The 17,788-nt window shown below is 35.4% G+C and overlaps 1 long non-coding RNA gene across 2 annotated transcripts in view; it reads left to right on the top strand.

The window, feature by feature from the left end:
* The window catches only part of LOC138751707 (uncharacterized), a 117,799-nt gene that overhangs the window by 738 nt on the left and 99,273 nt on the right, over positions 1-17,788 (top strand). The window contains exon 1 of one of the 2 annotated variants that reach the window (XR_011350129.1): positions 1,256-1,315. The exons of the other annotated variant lie outside the window; for it this stretch is intronic. This is a non-coding gene — a long non-coding RNA (uncharacterized lncRNA). Of the gene's footprint in view, positions 1-1,255; positions 1,316-17,788 lie in introns of those variants that run through there. 2 annotated transcript variants of the gene reach the window in all.

The raw sequence follows: 17,788 nt of genomic DNA, 5'->3' as shown, positions 1-17,788 counted from the left end.
CCCCTTCTCCCCCACCCCCCTTCTCCCCCACCCCCCTTCTCCCCCACCCCCCTTCTCCCCCACCCCCCTTCTCCCCCACCCCCCTTCTCCCCCACCCCCCTTCTCCCCCACCCCCCTTCTCCCCCACCCCCCTTCTCCCCCCCCCCCTTCTCCCCCCCCCCCTTCTCCCCCCCCCCCTTCTCCCCCCCCCCCTTCTCCCCCCCCCCCCTTCTCCCCCCCCCCCCTTCTCCCCCCCCCCCCTTCTCCCCCCCCCCCTTCTCCCCCCCCCCCCTTCTCCCCCCCCCCCCTTCTCCCCCCCCCCCTTCTCCCCCCCCCCCTTCTCCCCCCCCCCCTTCTCCCCCCCCCCCTTCTCCCCCCCCCCCCTTCTCCCCCCCCCCCCCTTCTCCCCCCCCCCCTTCTCCCCCCCCCCCCCTTCTCCCCCCCCCCCTTCTCCTCCCCCCCCCCTTCTCCCTTCAGAGGGTTATGAATCTGTGGAATTTGTTGCAACATATGATTGCATAGTCTGTCATTGGGTTTAGTTAAAGCAGAGATTGATAAATTCTTGATTAGTAAGGGCATCAAAAGTTAGGGGGAGAAGGCAGGAGAATGAAGTCGAAATGTAATATGCAGTGCTCTCCATGATGTTAGGGACAGACTTTTTTTTCCTTTATTTGCCCCTGTGCCCAGTTTTAAATTTGTAATCAAACAATTCACATGTGATTAAAGTGCATATTCCAGAAATTATTAAACATTATTTGTATATATTTTGGTTTGACTATGTGGAAATTACAGCACTTTTTATACATAATTCTGCCAATTCAGGGCACCACAATATTTGAGACATTGGCTTAACAGGTGTTTACGATTACTCAGGTGTGTTTAATTGCTTCATTGGTCCAGGTCTAAGAGAGCTCAGCTTTCTTCTAAACTTTTGATCACCTTTGGAGTCTGTAGTTGCCATTTTCAACATGAGGACCAGAGTTATACCAATGAAAGTCAAAGAAGCTGTTGTGAGTTTGAAAAACAAGAATAAAACAATAAGAGACATTGCCCAAACCTTAGGATTACCAATATGAATTGTTTGGAGCATCATGAAGAAGAAAGAACATACTGGTGAGCTCAGTAATTGCACAGGGACTGATATTGCAAATGTACAGAGCGAACTTTCAAACCACACAGCCAGTATGATATCACAATATCTACTCCTTTGTCTTATAATAAAGGCCACAGTATTTCCTTTTCTAATTCTTTGCAGACACAGTAACTTTCAGTGACTCAATGACCAAAGCCAATCTGATCTCTGAATACCAATACATTTCAATCTGTCACTTTGCAGGTAAAATTATTCTGCATTTCTGTTTATTTCTTTATTGAAGAGTATGACCTCATACCTTATTGTATGTGATGCATCATCAATTCACTTCATCTTTTCAAACCTCCTTTGATAGCTGATGGCACTCTCCTTATTACAAATGACACAGAGCCACATAACAGCAACAGACAATATCAGAAGATGCTCAGGTTGTGACCATCTGTGGATCCAGCATGGACTCCTGTGGTATAGCCTTGGGTTGAAAAGAGTATCAGGTTCAATAGGTTCACATAGAGAGACGAATCTGGACACAAGTGTTACAATGACATGTAATTTAAATTAATGCACTGCAGACAAACAGGAGAACGTTAAACAGTACTCAATTACTATTTCATTTAAGCAATTATATAGATTTACATTGAACCTAGGTTGGACTCCAACAATAGTGAATCGATACTCGACACGCTCACGCACTTGAGTACATACACTACAAACAGGGACTCTTGCACACACACACACACACACACACACACCCAGTTCCCTGTACCAACAGGGGTGTGGCTCTTTGCAAGTATTGATCTTTTGCAATACTACAGCTCAGCTTCAGTATAGTGCACACCTTACCCATGACACTTCCAGCAATGTCCACAGTAGTGAAATGGCATGGAATGATGTCCAGGGCTTGGACCATGAAGCAGAGAGAAAAAATGTGCTATGCATTGATGTTTTATACAGTGCTAATCTGTGCTTCTAGTCAATAATGACCAAAGATGATTTAAATCAGCTAACTGCAAGGTGTGCATTAATGGGTGGCCAGAGTCCAACCTTGATTGACAGGTGATGGGACTTCCAAACAAGTTTCAGACAGGGAGGACACGAGACTACCTACTAAACACACATTCCAGGCAGGCAGGCAGGGAGGCCACATTTCCTCCATACACAACAAACCTGCAGACCCAAAATGACTTGTTCATTCCTCTATTTTCTGGCTTCTCAGTCCATGCCACTAAATTCCCAATTTGGTTTGCAACTTCTTGTGTGACACCTTGTCCATTTGTTTCACTTTCTATTTAGCAAGGTACAAACTAAAAAAAAACTGGTTTGGTAAACATGATTGCCTCTCATAAATCTATACTGACTTTATCCAAATCTACTTATATTTTTGAGTAACCTCATCACTTCCTTAATAATAGACATGTGCCACAATCCATAATATAAAGACTTGCCAGAGGATCTCCTCAATCAATTAGTTGCTTAAAACTACACTGCTTTTAACCCAATAAATGCTCTTCTTCATTTCAATTTCCACCTTCTAATTATCTCATTTCATCATGCCTATAGTACGCTAGTAGAATCCTTGACAGTGTAATTCATCTTTAACAGTAGTTATTCTTTTAGGGACTTACACAACTATGCAATATCCCCTGCCTCCTAATAATCAGAACATGGAATCTGAGGCTGGATGACTTGCTGGCAAGTCTCCCATTTTTTGCATCCATATGACCTCCAGGTTTCTGGTCTGTTATCCTTGTATGACCTTTAGGTTTTCTGCTGAACTGACTGGGGAATCCATTTTGTCTGGCATTGCTGGTATGGAGGTGCCAAAGCTCACGTCAGGAAAATACTCTAGATGTTTGTTACCTCTGCCTGAAACATCATGGAAACCAATCTTCACTCCATCGAGGACATCTACAAGAACTCCAACCACCCAGACCATGCCCTCTTCTCTCTTTTACCATCAGGGGAAAAAGGTAAAAGAGACTGACGATGAGTGGACAGCTTCTTCCCCTCTGCCATCAGATTTCTGAATGATCAATGAACCACAGACACTATCCCACTTTGTCTTCTTTCTTGTACACGGTTTTTATTTATTTTGTAAAGTGGTTTATATAAATGTCTGCACTGCGATGCTGCCGCAAAATAATGAATTTCGTGACGTTCCTGACAATGAATTCTGATTCTGATGTGATGAGGGTATGAGGATGAAGAGCATATTGCCATTACTAGATCTGTAAACTTGAACTTAGATTTGTTTGATTGGCATCTCCACATTGGGACTTTTGTCGATATTCACTTGAATGTTAAAACAATTTTTAAAAAATCTCTCAGTCAGCAATTAGAACAGTAGTAATATGTCTATAAATTGCATGTATTTTCTAGTGTCTTATGCCTGACCATATATTGACTGATCTTACTTTCTTGTCCTTTGATGCATATTTCAAGCTCTTGAATGTCCTTAGTAATGCAGACAAAAATACCCTTCTGGGGTTTCACCATGTCCTCATGTGCTATCTGTGGTTCATTTGTGGTTTTCAAACTGCCTCCCTAAACTCACACTCCAGCTATGTACAGAACTATGAGGAACACAATAAATAATAGATTACGTATGATACAATATAACTGGTTACATCAATCCTCAGAAATTATCCAAATGGAGAGGGGAGATGTGGTTGCCCGACAAGGGATAAAGGACAACTCAGGAAGGGGAGGGGATAATGGGGTTAAAGAAATTTTAGATAGGAGAATAAGGGAAATGTTTGATGTTTTAGAAATGTTGTCTTATAAAATGTTCAAAACAAGAAAGCAGAAATGGATAAGAAGGAAAGGTGATGATGAGGAAACAGAAAGGAAAGATAAACAAAGTATGAAATGGCTACGTTGAACTATATGACTTTAAATAGTAACGGAATACATAACTAAATCAAAAGGAAGAAACTGCTAAATTTACTGAAAAAAGAAAAAAATTGATATAGCATTCGTGCAAGAAACACATTTAACTGAAATGGAGCACAAGAAATTAAAGAGAGATTGGGTAGGACATGTAACAGCAGCGTCATATAATTCAAAAGCTAGAGGAGTAGCTATATTAATCAGTAAAAATGTACCAATTAAAATAGAAGAGGAAATAATAGATCCAGCAGGGAGATATGTAATGAAAAAATGTCAGATATATTCGGAGTTTTGGAATTTACTCAATGTATATTCACCTAACGAAGAAGATCAAAAATTTATGCAAGATTTTTTTTGAAGATAGCAGACACGCAAGGGAACATACTAATAGGAGGGGATTTCAACCTTAATTTGGATTCAGACATGGATAAAACTGGGAAAAAAATTAACAGAAAGAACAAAGTAACCAAATTTATAATTAAATCGATGCAAGAAATGCAACTTTTGGATATATGGAGGAAACAAAGGAAAAGGAATATTCATATTATTCGGGTAGACATAAAACATACTCAAGGATAGACCTATTCCTGTTTTCAGCCCACATTCAAGTGAGAGTTAGGAAAACGGAATATAAAGCTAGACTATTATCGGTCCACTCACCCCTGATATTGACAATAGAGTTAGAGGACATCCCTCCAAGAATGTATAGATGGAGATTAAATTCCATGCTACTTAAAAGGCAGGATTTTAGAGAATTAATTGAAAGACAAATTAAAATGTACTTTGAAATAAATACGGAATCAGTGAAAGATAAGTTTATACTATGGGACGCAATGAAAGCGTTCATCAGAGGGCAAATAATAAGTTATGTAACCAAGATGAAGAAGGACTACAATCAGGAAACAGAGCAGTTGGAAAGGGAAATAGTAAATATAGAAAAAGAATTAGCAATGAAGGAAGACACAACTAAAAGAAGAGAATTGGCAGATAAAAAAATAAAATATGAAACACTACAAACATATAAAGTGGAGAAGAACATAATGAAGACAAAACAGAAATATTATGAACTAGGAGAAAAAAACGCACAAAATTCTAGCATGGCAGCTTAAGACAGAGCAAACTAAGAAAATGGTATTGGCGTCAAGGAAAAAAGACAAACAAATTACATATAATCCAATGGAGATTAATGAAAACTTGAGAGAATTCTATGAACAATTATACCAAACTGAAAACGAAGGGAAAGAAGATAAAATAGATGAATTTTTAAGTAAAATTGAACTACCAAAATTACAAATAGAGGAACAAAATAAATTAACAGAACCATTTGAAATAGTAGAAATACAAGAGATAATAAAAAAACTACCAAATAATAAAACACCAGGAGAGGATGGATTTCCAATAGAATTCTATAAAACATTTAAATATTTATTAATTCCTCCCCTCCTGGAAGTAATCAACCAGATTGATAAAACACAAAGCTTACCAGATTCATGCAAAACAGCAATAATTACAGTAATACCAAAGACAGGGAAAGATCCACTCGCACCAGTGTCATATAGACCAATATCTTTACTTAACACAAATTATAAGATAATAGCTAAACTATTAGCAAACAGATTAGCCGACTATGTACCTAAAATAGTAAATCTAGACCAAACTGGATTTATTAAAAAAGATGAACAACAGACAATATTTGTAAATGTATTAACTTAATTCATGCAGTAGAAGGGAATAAAGCTCCAACAATAGCAGTTGCTTTAGACGCAGAGAAGGCCTTTGATAGAGTAGAATGGAATTATTTATTCAAAGTATTACAAAAATTCAGTTTACCAGAGAAGTATATTAATTGGATTAAAGCATTATATAAGGGGCCATTGGCGAAAGTGACAGTAAATGGATATATATCAAAGCAATTTAACTCGAGCAGATCAACAAGGCAGCGATGCCCACTATCACCCTTATTGTTCATGTTAGCTATAGAACCACTAGCAGAATTGATAAGAACAGAAAATAAAATAAAAGGGATAAAAATAAAAGACAAGGAATATAAAATCAGTTTATTTGCAGATGATGTTATAGTATACTTAACAGAACCAGAATTATCAATAAAAGAATTACATAAGAAATTGAAGGAATATGGAGAAGTGTTGGGTTACAAGATTAATGCAAATAAAAGTGAAGCAATGCCAATCAAGGATCACCATTCAGATGGCAAATGCAAGCAATAAGATACCTAGGTATACAAATAAATAAAAACCTCGGCCATCTATATAAACTCAATTATTATCCACTAATGAAAAAAATTACAGGACGACTTAGAGCACTGGAAAGATTTACCACTAACACTAATAGGAAGGATAAACTGTATTAAAATGAACGTTTTCCCAAGGATACTATACCTATTTCAGGCATTGCCAATACACTTGATGGAGAAATTCTTCAAGGAGTTAAAGAAAATAATAAGGAAATTTTTATGGAAAGGGGGGAAACCGAGGATAGCACTAGATAAATTAACAGAATGGTATAAACAAGGAGGCTTACAACTGCCAAACTTTAAAAATTATTATAGAGCCGCACAATTAAGATACCTATCAGATTTTTATCAAACAAGGGAAAAGCCAGATTGGACTAGATTAGAACTAGATAAAATAGGGGAGAAGATACCTGAACATATATTATATAAATGGGATGAAAAATTGGTACAACGTAGGAGTTCTCCAGTATTACATCATCTGCTCAATATTTGGAAGAAGATTCATGTAGAAAGGAATAAAACAAATTACCAATTACCAAAACTAATACTGACGCAAAATCAGTTAATCCCTTTTACAATAGATAACCTTTCCTTTAGAGAATGGGAAAAAAAATGGATCAAAAGAATAGAAAATTGTTTTTCAGGAAATAAATTACTATCCTTTGAACAAATGAAGGATAAATATACTATAACTCAAGATACAGTGTTGGCATACTACCAACTGAAATCCTACTTGAAGGACAAATTGGGAAGCAGTCTGAGGTTACCAGAGGGAAGTAATTTTGAATATGTGATTACAGATACAATGATAATCAAAAAATTTATAACAAATATGTATATTAAACTGCAAGAAAAGGAGAATGAGGAAACAAATGGTAAAACTAAACAAAAATGGGAACAAGATTTAAACATAAAGATAAAGAAGGAAACATGGGAGAAGTTATGCTCTGGAACTATGAGAAATATAATAAACACGAGGTTACGTATGATACAATATAACTGGATACACAGGCTATACATTACACCTCAAAAGTTAAATAAATGGGACCCAACAGTATCAGACAGATGTTTTTGCTGTAAAAAGAAATGGGAACAACAATACATGCAATTTGGACATGTGAGAAAGTGAAAAAAGTTTGGAAAGATCTAAACCAGATATTAAATAAAATCACAGAAAGCAATATACCAAAAAAACCCAGAGATCTTCCTCCTAAGTAACATAAAAAACAAAGAATTTGGACTTGATTTGGATAGTGTACAAAAAAGATTTGTTAGGATAGCCCTAGCTGTAGCAAAAAAAATGTATTATGTCAGCCTGGAAATTAGAAGATAACTTGAGAACACAACAATGGTATATCGAAATGAATAAATGTATTCCATTAGAAAAAATAACATAATTTAAGAAATAATATTGCAATATTTGAACATATATTGGAGCCATACATGAAACACAATAGAGAAAACCTACCGGGGACATCTACCCCCTAAAATGACAGAAGGAGAAGGAAATAAAAAGAATTAACTCAGTGGATTTTCTTGTTTATTTTTATTGAATGACAACATTGTTTGACTGGTTTAATGTATCTTAGATTCTGTACTTTAAATGAATGGGAGGGGAGGTTGGGAGGTAGTGATGGTGGGATGGGAAAGGGGGGGGGGAAGAAAACGACACTGTATATATTTGAAAAGGAAAATGTATGTATCTTGGTCAATGTGGTTTATGGTGTGAAAAATAAAAAAAAATAAAGAAAATAATTCATTAAACAAAAAAAAATCCTCAGAAATTAAAAGAGTGGGACTCAACAATATCGGATTGTTGCTTCCACTGTAAACAGGAGACTGGGACAACTTTGCGTGCAATCTGGACATGTGCAAAAGTGAAAACTTTCTGAAGAAGATTTAAACCTAATATTAAATAAAATTACAAAAAAAAACATACCAAAAGATCCAGAAATTTTTATGCTAAATTACATAAAAGACAAAAAACTAGTTCTAAAATTTGATAGAGCCCAAAAAAGTTTATTATGATAGTGTTTTGGAAAATGGAAGCAAATTAAAAAATACAACAATGGCACACAGAAATGGACAGGTGTATTCCATTAGAAATAAATTACATACAACTTAGAGGATAAATATACTTTATTCGAACAAATTTGGGAACCATACATAAAATATGTTTAAAAAATGCCGACCTCAGACCCCCATCTCTTAAAGTGATACGAAAACAAATACAATGAGAGGAAAAAAGGGAAGTGTCACCTTGTATATTTTACGATGAATATTTGTGTGTGTGTATATATATATATATATATATATATAGTTACTGATTATGGTTCATGGTGCAATAAACCAAAAAATAGTATTCCTTAGGCTCTAAATGCTCTGTGATTAGTCAGGGATTGCTTAAGGTGGTATGTGAGTGGGAAGGGAAGGTTAAGAACCACTGCTTTAGACCCAATTGTTACTGAAAAATTGTGATTGGCCCATAACATTTGGAGTTATGAAACCGTGTACATAACAAGTCAATTAGGTACAATTAAAACAGTGATATTCGAACCTTTTCTTTTCAACTCACATACAGCTTAAGCAATCCCTTACTAATCACATACGGATTGCCTAAGGTGGAATGTGAGTTTAGGGGCAGTTTAAAAACCACTGAGTTTTTGACAGGTCCACCTGCCCGTAGGCCTCTCCACCTCTCAGTAAGGGAATACCACACACACACACACACACACACACACACACACACACACACACACACACACTCTCTCTCTCTCTCTCTCTCTCTCTCTCTCTCTCTCTCTCTCCACAGGGAGTCCACATGCACATGATGGTTACAAGGAAAGGCTAAATTGGTTAGTATTGTGCAAAAACATCGCGCCTACATGGGTTCAGTCAAAACTCATGAACCCTGTTCGCAGCCCCAAATATTATGTTCCGAATAGATTTAACGGTTCAAAGATAATCAAGGCTAAAATGTTATCATCAAACAGTGGTCTTTACGCACAGGGCAGTTCACAAAAGGGCACACACTCACATGCACAGTGTGATAGAGTATATAGCTTAGTTTTTGGGAGATAAATTAGGAAAGGTTTGTTAGAGACAGTTAGATACAAACACTTTAAAAGAGATCTTATTTGAAATACTGGAGCTCTTCTCATGCTAGACATATCAACTCCATAGCTTTTGCAAGAGCTTTGGAGAGTGCCCAATAGACTTCACTAATGGATTGTTGTTTACAAAAGGCAACAGTTGAAAGATCTTGTCGGAGCTGCCTTCTGTCTAGAGTAGAGCTTGCTGTTCTAAGAAGGTCATGTGGTTTTGCAAGCAGAGAGAGTCAAACAGATTTTCTCTGTGTGTGTCACACACACACACACACACACACACACACACACACACACACACCCCACTTGTACACTGTTACAGCCAGCAATAGCAGCTGGGTCTGGAACAGGGCAAGCTTATGGAAAGCCCCATTTGGAAGAGGGCCTGGTCAAAGCCCTTGTGCTTCATGCAAGAAGAGAGGACTGGCTGTCTAATGTTTCACTTGGAATAAGAGAAACAAAAAAGCACTCTGTGGTGACCTGAAAGAAAGAGGTTATCATCTGGAGATTCCTGATGGAGGCAAGTTTCGTCAACAAGACTCCGAAGTGGCTGATGGAAGTAAATCAGTTGTGGCTATCCTCGAACAACAAATCTCTCTCTGAAAATCGACAAGAACCTTTCTGAGAGGTCCATTTCCCTTTCAATCATTAAAGCCTGGTGAACTTTATAAATGTTAAATTCTGTGCACAGTATAAGAATTGCATGCAACCAGTGAACATGGAGGAGTGAGAAGTGAGATTGGACTGTGAACCAAAGAACTTTTCTGAACTTACACACACATTACATACACATGCACTTAGAATTAGAAGAGGGTTAATTTAGGTTAAGTAAGTCAATAGTGATAAGTTAAAGTTTGATTTTGTTTTCTTATTTAAGGATAAGTAAAAGCAACTTTTGTTTAAGTAACCATTTGTATTGGTGAATATCTATTGCTGCTGGGTTTTGGGGTCCTCTGGGCTCGTAACCTTTTATGGGGATTGTCTTTTTGGATTGAAAATTGGAGTTTTTTGATATATTAGTTAATTGTTTTTTTCCCAACCTAATTTAAAGCTTGTGTGTGGAAAAACAGCAGCAATGGATGTTGATATATTTTTTGTCAACCATCACCTGCAGAGGAAGAGAAAAGAGGAACTGGTGGTTATTTCTAAGGCATTAAAGCTGACTGAAATCAAGCATTAGATGAGGAAAATACAAATTCAGGGGATTACAGTGAAATATATAGGTAAGGGAAAATTTGTTGAGAAAGACTTAGAAAATTTTCCAGAGGATAGTTCTGTTGAATTGCAATTGGAATTGGAGAAACTGAGGGTGAAAGAAGAAAGAGAAAAACAGAGGGCCGAAGAGGAAAGAGACAAAAAGAATTTTGAGTTGCATAAACAACACTATGAGGCAAACCAAACTGAAAAACAAAGAGAAGAGGCTGAAAAACAGGATACATGAAGCAGAGGAAGCTGAAAAACATAGGAAATACGAGTTAGAGGTAGCTGAAAAACGGAGGAAGGATGATGAAAGCCAAAGAAAATATGACTTGGAAAAGATTGAAAGGGACAGACAGTTTCAATTAGAGAAGTTAAAAGTTGAGATGGATGGAAGTAAGAGAAGAGAGGCTGTAACTCCTCGGAAGAGGTTTTTGACTAGTAGAAAGGTATATCTAGTTCTTCCTTTTGATGAGGGAGATATAGACACATATTTTCAGCTTTTTGAAAAAGTTGCTGAGAGCTCAAGATGGCCAAAAGAAAAAATGGTCTCTTATGCTCCAAAGTGTATTGAAAGGAAAAGCACAAATTGCATACTCTAGTTTGACTATAGAGCAAGTATAAAATTATGATACCGTTAATCAAACAGTATTGAAAACTTATGAGTTGGTTCAGAAGCATATAGACAAAAATTTAGTTTGGTGAAAACATGGAATCATTCTTATATGGATTTTGCTCTGAAAAAATCTGTATGTTTTGACCGTTGGTGCATCGCAAAAGGAATAAATAATGATTTTGACAGACTGATAGAATTGATATTAATTGAGGAAATTAAAAGGTGTGTTCCAAATGAGATTAAATTATACCTGGATGAGAGAGATGTGGGGATGTGGTGGCATATGGCTAGATTAGCGGACGAATTGCCCTAATTCACAAAAATACATTCCAGAATAGTAGGCATTTTCAGAGAGTTAATGTGGAATGGATGAATAAGCCTGTTCAGAAGGTTAATGTGGAGCAGACTAATAAACCTGAAATTAAGTCTGGAGAGAATGTTAATAGAAAAAATGAAGGTAAGGTGGGAAAGGACAGAACTTCTGGATTTGTATGTCATTTTTATAAGAGACCTGGCCATGTTAGTACGAATAGTTTTATCAGAAGCATGTATTCAGACAGTTGAATTTAAGGAGAGCAGATGTTCCAAACCTGGTAAGGATGTCATGAATGTTTTCAAATCTTTTGTGTCAGAGGGTTTGGTTTTAGTAAAGGAGGGAGAATGACAGGTTCCAATTAAAATTCTTAGAGATGCTGGGGCTGCTCAGTCACTGTTGTTGGAAAGTGTTTTAACTCTTGATCAGAAGACTGACACAGGGGAGATAAATAATGTCAACTGAAGAAGATCCAGTTGATAGAGACTTTCCCAGTGCTTCTGAAATAGTTTTGAAAGAGCAGGGTAATTGTGAGAGTAAGGATTTCTCTTTGTCAAGGAAAGAGTTAATTCATCAACAGAAAACAGATACAGATTCTGTTGACTTAAGGGACAAAGCAGTGAACAGATTAAAGAAATAGCTTGTGAATATTACTTGAAGGGTGAATTGTTGATGAAAAATGTGAGACCTGCTAATGAAGAGTGGGGTGGGGGATGGGGGGGGATTCATCAGGTGATTGTTCCTAGAAATTACCAGAATTAAATTTTAAATCAGTACACCTTTGGGTGGTCATTTTGGTGTAAAGAAAACTATGAATAAGATTTTAAGACAATTTTTCTGGCCTGGTTTGAGGAAAATAATGTTGGATCCATTGGTAATTGAATCTTTAAAACTTTGTCTAAAAATTCCTTAAGTTGTATCCAAAAAAATGTAACCTCATCACACAACCAAGTTGAATGTAAAAAAGAACGTACTTCTTTGAAACATCTAAAACATAAATCTGAAGAAATTAAATTATATTTCTTTAATTTCTGAAGTTAAATACAATTGATGTTAAAAATTTTTTTATAATGAACTAATCTATATTGAACATTAATAATCTTAGTCATACTATTCTTATGTATAGATCTCCAATCATCTTAATCAATTGTAATTCCTAAATCATTTTAATCTTGATTGATGAATATCTAATTTAGACATCTTACTTTGTAATAATTTATATATTTCAGATATAATTTTTTAATCATCTTCCATAAGAAAAAATTCAAAATTTAATTGTCAGTAATTTTAAAGTATGTCCAAAATTATCCAATAATAAAGCCTTAACTTGATAATAACAAAAAAGTATTATTTAGAATTTCATATTTTTCTTTCTTTGAAAAGAAATAAAATAACCAGCTTCATAACAATCTTGTACTGTTTTAATTCCTTCCATATTCCATATTTTCAAAAACTGATTATTAAAAATAAAAGGAAAAATTTTTTTCTGATATAAAAGTGTTTTACCTGAAAATTTCCCTTGATAACCTATCTCATCTATCCGATTCCATAATTCAATTAAATGTCTCAAAATAGGTGGATCATTATTAGTGTTTCATAACTTAGTATTCCATTTATAAATAAATTGTGCCATTTTGTTCTCAGCAATATTAGTTAACTCAATATTAGCCCATATTAATGGATTATCCAAATCAAACATTCTATTAATAAACCTCAATTGTGCTGCTTTATAATAATTTTGAAAATTTGGGAGTTGTAAACCTCCCATTTCATATTTCCAATTTAATTTTTGCAAAGATACCCACCCTAACCATTTTACCTTTCCACAAAACTTCTTAATTATAGAATTTAAATATTTTTAAAATTTTGGAGGAACTTTTCAAGGAATAGATTGAAAAAGATACTGAATTCTATGAAAAACATTCATCATGATACAATTAACCCAACCTATTAATGTTATAGGTAAATCTTATAAAGTAAAGGTAAATAATTTAATATATAATTTTTAAAAATCATTATCAATTTTAATATTTAATTATCAATTTTAATATTTAATTTGATCTGACCATTTAAATTGAGTAATTTTCTTACATTGAATATAATCACCAGCAACTAATGGCAAAATCTCACTTTTATCCCAATTTGTTTCATTACCTGATATTTGTCCATATTGTTTCAATCTCTCATATAATAACCTTAATGAATTTTGTGTTTCTGTTAAATAAATCAAAACATAATCAACAAATAAATTAATCTTAAATTCTTTAGAATTAACTCTAATACCCTTAATATTACTATCCTGTCTTTATCAATTGTGCTAAAGGTTCAATAGCTAATACAAATAGTGCCAGGGACAAAGGGCATCTTGTCTAGTAGATCCCTTTAATAAAAAAGGTGAAGATACTTGGCCATTTGTCACCATTCTGGCAGAGGGGTTTTTGTATAAAGATATAATCCAACTAATAAAGATTGGTCCAAACCTAAATTATTCCAATACTTTAAATAAAATAAACTTCATTTGAACCTATCAAATCCCTTTTCAGTATCTAATGATAAGTTCATTGGTAAGTTGGATTTTTTCTGAGAAATATTAATAAGATAATTAATTTTGCAATATTATCTGCAGAATAATGGTTCTTTAATAAATCCAGCCTGATCTAAAAGAATTAAACTTGGTAAATAATTCATCAACCTGTTTGCTAAAACCTTAGCTACAATTTTATAATCAACATTTAATAAGGAAATAGGTCTCTAAGATTCAGCTTTTAACGGATGAATTTGCATTGCTTGTTTCAACACATCCATTAAAAGAGGCATTAATAAATTCCTGAATCTTTTTATAAAATTCCAATGTAAATCCATCTTCACCAGGAAACTTTCCATTCAGCAGAGATTTAAGTGCATCAATAATTTCTCTAAATGTAAACAGAGTCCAATTCTTCACCTTCTCAAATATTCAAAAAAGGTAATTGAAATTGAGCTAAAAAAATCATTAATTTTAACATCATTTTCAGACTCCGATGTATACAATTTCATATAAAACTACTTAAAAGCCTCATTTATATCTTGAAAGATTTATATATAATTTTTGAATCTTTTCTAATAGCATTAATTGTTCGAGAAACCTGTTCTGTCTTTAATTGCTATGCCAATACTTTATGAGCTCTCTCCCGCAATTCATAATATTTTTGTCCAGTTCTTTGCAATAATTTCTCTGTTTTATGTCTAATTAATTATAATATTTTTATTTATTAATTGCATCTTTTTAGTCTCTTTTGAATCCTTCTGTATATCTTTCTCTAAATTCTCCATCTCCTTCTCTAATTTATCACCTTCCCTAGAATACTCTTTCTTAATTTTAGTCAAAAAGCAAATAATTTGACCTTTTAAATATGCCTTTAAAGCATCCCACAAAATAAATTTACTATCAAATGATTCTGTATTTATTTTTAAATACTGCTGTATTTGATCTCTTATAAAATTACAAAATTCAACATTTCTCAACAATGAAGTATTAAATCTCTATTTATAGGTATTATCTATTTTTTTTCAGAATCTATACATGATATTATCAAGAGAGAATGATCTGACAATGTTCTACTCTTATATTCAGCAGAATATAAGAATATTCAGTAGAACACCTTGCAATTGAGCCGATAATTAAAAAAAAATTCTAAAATAAGAATCATATCAAAAAGAATAAAATGAATAATCCTTCTCCTTAGGATTCAATCTTCTCCAAATATCAACTAAATTCTTTTCTTTCCTTAAGTTTAATATCTATCATTTATGAGAAACTATTACATTCAAAACAGACCTCATTACTTAAAAGTAAAAATGCCAGGAAATGGAACCAAAATTTGACTATACCAGATGAAGATTGGGATGTTATTTTTAAGATGGTTAATAGCTCTTTGTTTTGTGCTCATCATTGTTTGTTGCAATTCAAAGTGGTACATAGAGTGCACATCTAAGGGTAAATGGTCTCGCTTATATTGTGATATAAGTTCTCGTTGTGATAGGTACAAGAGAGGAGAAGCTTCCTTAATTCATATTCTTTGACCTGTCCTAGTCTGGAAAAGTACTGGAGAGAAATCTTCCACATCATACCTTTAATTCTTAATATAAAATTAGCAACCAATCTTTTGGTTTGGTACAACAGCAAAGGATGGTATACTTTTGTCTTCATTTAAGAGTCGTACTCATTCCTTTGCTTTTCTTTTGGGGAGATGCGCTATTTTGCTTAAATGGAAGGATGCTGCCCCACCCACTCATGGTCAATGGCTGGGGGACATCATGTCCCATCTGAATATGGAAAAGATTCGATATTCAATTATTAATTCAGGTATAAGATTTCAGATGATTTTCCCACTTCATAATTTTTCACCATAATTTGACTGTCTGACCTATATATTTTCTTTAATTCCTTTTTTCTTCCTTTGCTTTTATTTCAATGCTAAGTATATATAACATCATTCAACAATGGTAAGGGAAAGGGTTGTGATTTTTTCTTTTTTCTTTGCTTTTATTCTTTCCCCTTTTTTCTCTTTTGTTTGAATATAATATACTACTCAGTCTGTTTTTTAAAATTTCTATACTTGTCTTAATTTCTATACTTGTTTAATAGCCATGTATAACATTTCATAACAGATTTTCATTGTATTTTAAAATTTGTATTGTTTAAAATGAATAAAAATAATTTAAAAAGAAATCTCCCTTTGTCTTTTTCTGACAATATTAGTTTATACCTCATGTTTTTATTAAAGAGTATAGTTACTCCCCTTGATTTTGTGGTAAATGAAGAAAAGTCCAGCCTGCTGGAACCACAGTTCAGGCTCAGCTGTCCAGAAAGGTGGCAGCTTCACAGCGACGGCTGCAGAGTCCATATTTGTCCAAAAATACATTTTTGGACTCATTGGTGTCACCATTTGTGGCCAATAGAATTGCAATGGACACGATGAAATAACCAAACAAGGCGTTTTTTCAGTGAATCAAACTGATATACTGTTCAGAACACGTGCGACCTTTTAAAAGCCCGAATCACTCACCCAATATGCATTGATGTCGTCAAGCACTGATGTCACATGGCCGGTTCGATGCCTTCTGGGAGTTGTAGTGCCCCCTGCCTCATGTAGATATCCTCGATGGAGTGAAGTCTGCTGCCTGTGATGTTGCAGGCTGAGTTAACAACCCTCTGGAGTTTATTCTTGTCCTGAGAATTGGCACCTTCATACCAGCCAGTGCTGCAACCAGCCATTATGCCCTTCATGGTACATCTGTAGAAGTTCATGAGAGTCTTCGGTGACATAACGATTCTCCTCAGACACCTCACAATATATAGCTGCTGGTAAGCCATCTTTGTGATTGCATCAAGGTGGAGGCTCCAGGACAGACCCAGGAATTTGAAGTTCTTAACCCTGTCCACCACTGAGCCTTCAATGAGGATTGTGTCATGTTCTCCTGACTTCTAAAGTCCACAATCATCTTGGTTTTGCTGACATTGAGCACAAGGTTGTTGTCTTTAAAGCATTCAATGAGTTGATCTATCTCCCTCCTGTACGCTTCCTCATTAGTGTTTGTGATTCTGCTGACGACTGTGGTGTCATCAGCAAACTTGTAGATAGCTTTGGAATTGTGCCTGGCTACACAGTCATGGGTGTATAATGAGCAGAGCAGTGGACTAAACACACATCCTTGGGGTGCGCTTGTGTTGATAATCAATGAGGAGGAGATGTGTTTCCAATTCATATTGACTGTGGTCTTCTGATGAGAAGGTCAAGGATCCAGTTGCAGAGTGGGGTAAAGAGGCCTAGAGTTTGTAGCTTCTTGACCAGCACTAAGGGAATAATGGTACTGAAGGCTGAGTTGTAGTCAATAAAGAGCAGCTTAATGCATGAATTGCTGTATTCAAGGTGATCCAGATCTAAGTGGAGAGTTAGCGATGTTGCATCTTCTGTGGAGCGATTGTGATGATAGCTGAATTGTAGTCGGTCCAGATCTTTGCTTAGGTACATGTTAATTCTGACCATGACCAGCCTCTCAAAGAATTTAATCACTGTAGAAGTTAGTGCTGTTGGGCGGTAGTTGTTAAACAGCTCACACTACTCTTCTTGGGTGATTGATGCATTTTTGAAGCAGGTGGGAACCTTTGACAGCAACAAGGAGAGTTTGAAAATGTCCGTGAGCACTCTGGCTAATTGGTTGGAGCAGATTTTCAGGACCCTTTCAGATACTTTGTCAGGGCCTGACACCTTGGGAGGGTTCATCCTCTTAAATGATGTTACTATCAGAACATTAGAGACAGATATCACAGGGTCCTCAGCATTTTCAGGGATTCAGGGCA

The sequence above is a fragment of the Narcine bancroftii genome, chromosome 1 (genome assembly GCF_036971445.1).
Source record: "Narcine bancroftii isolate sNarBan1 chromosome 1, sNarBan1.hap1, whole genome shotgun sequence".
Taxonomy (NCBI): Eukaryota; Metazoa; Chordata; class Chondrichthyes; order Torpediniformes; family Narcinidae; genus Narcine; species Narcine bancroftii.
The sequence above is the reverse complement of the archived record's forward strand: the minus strand, read 5'-3'. Positions and strand labels throughout refer to the sequence as shown.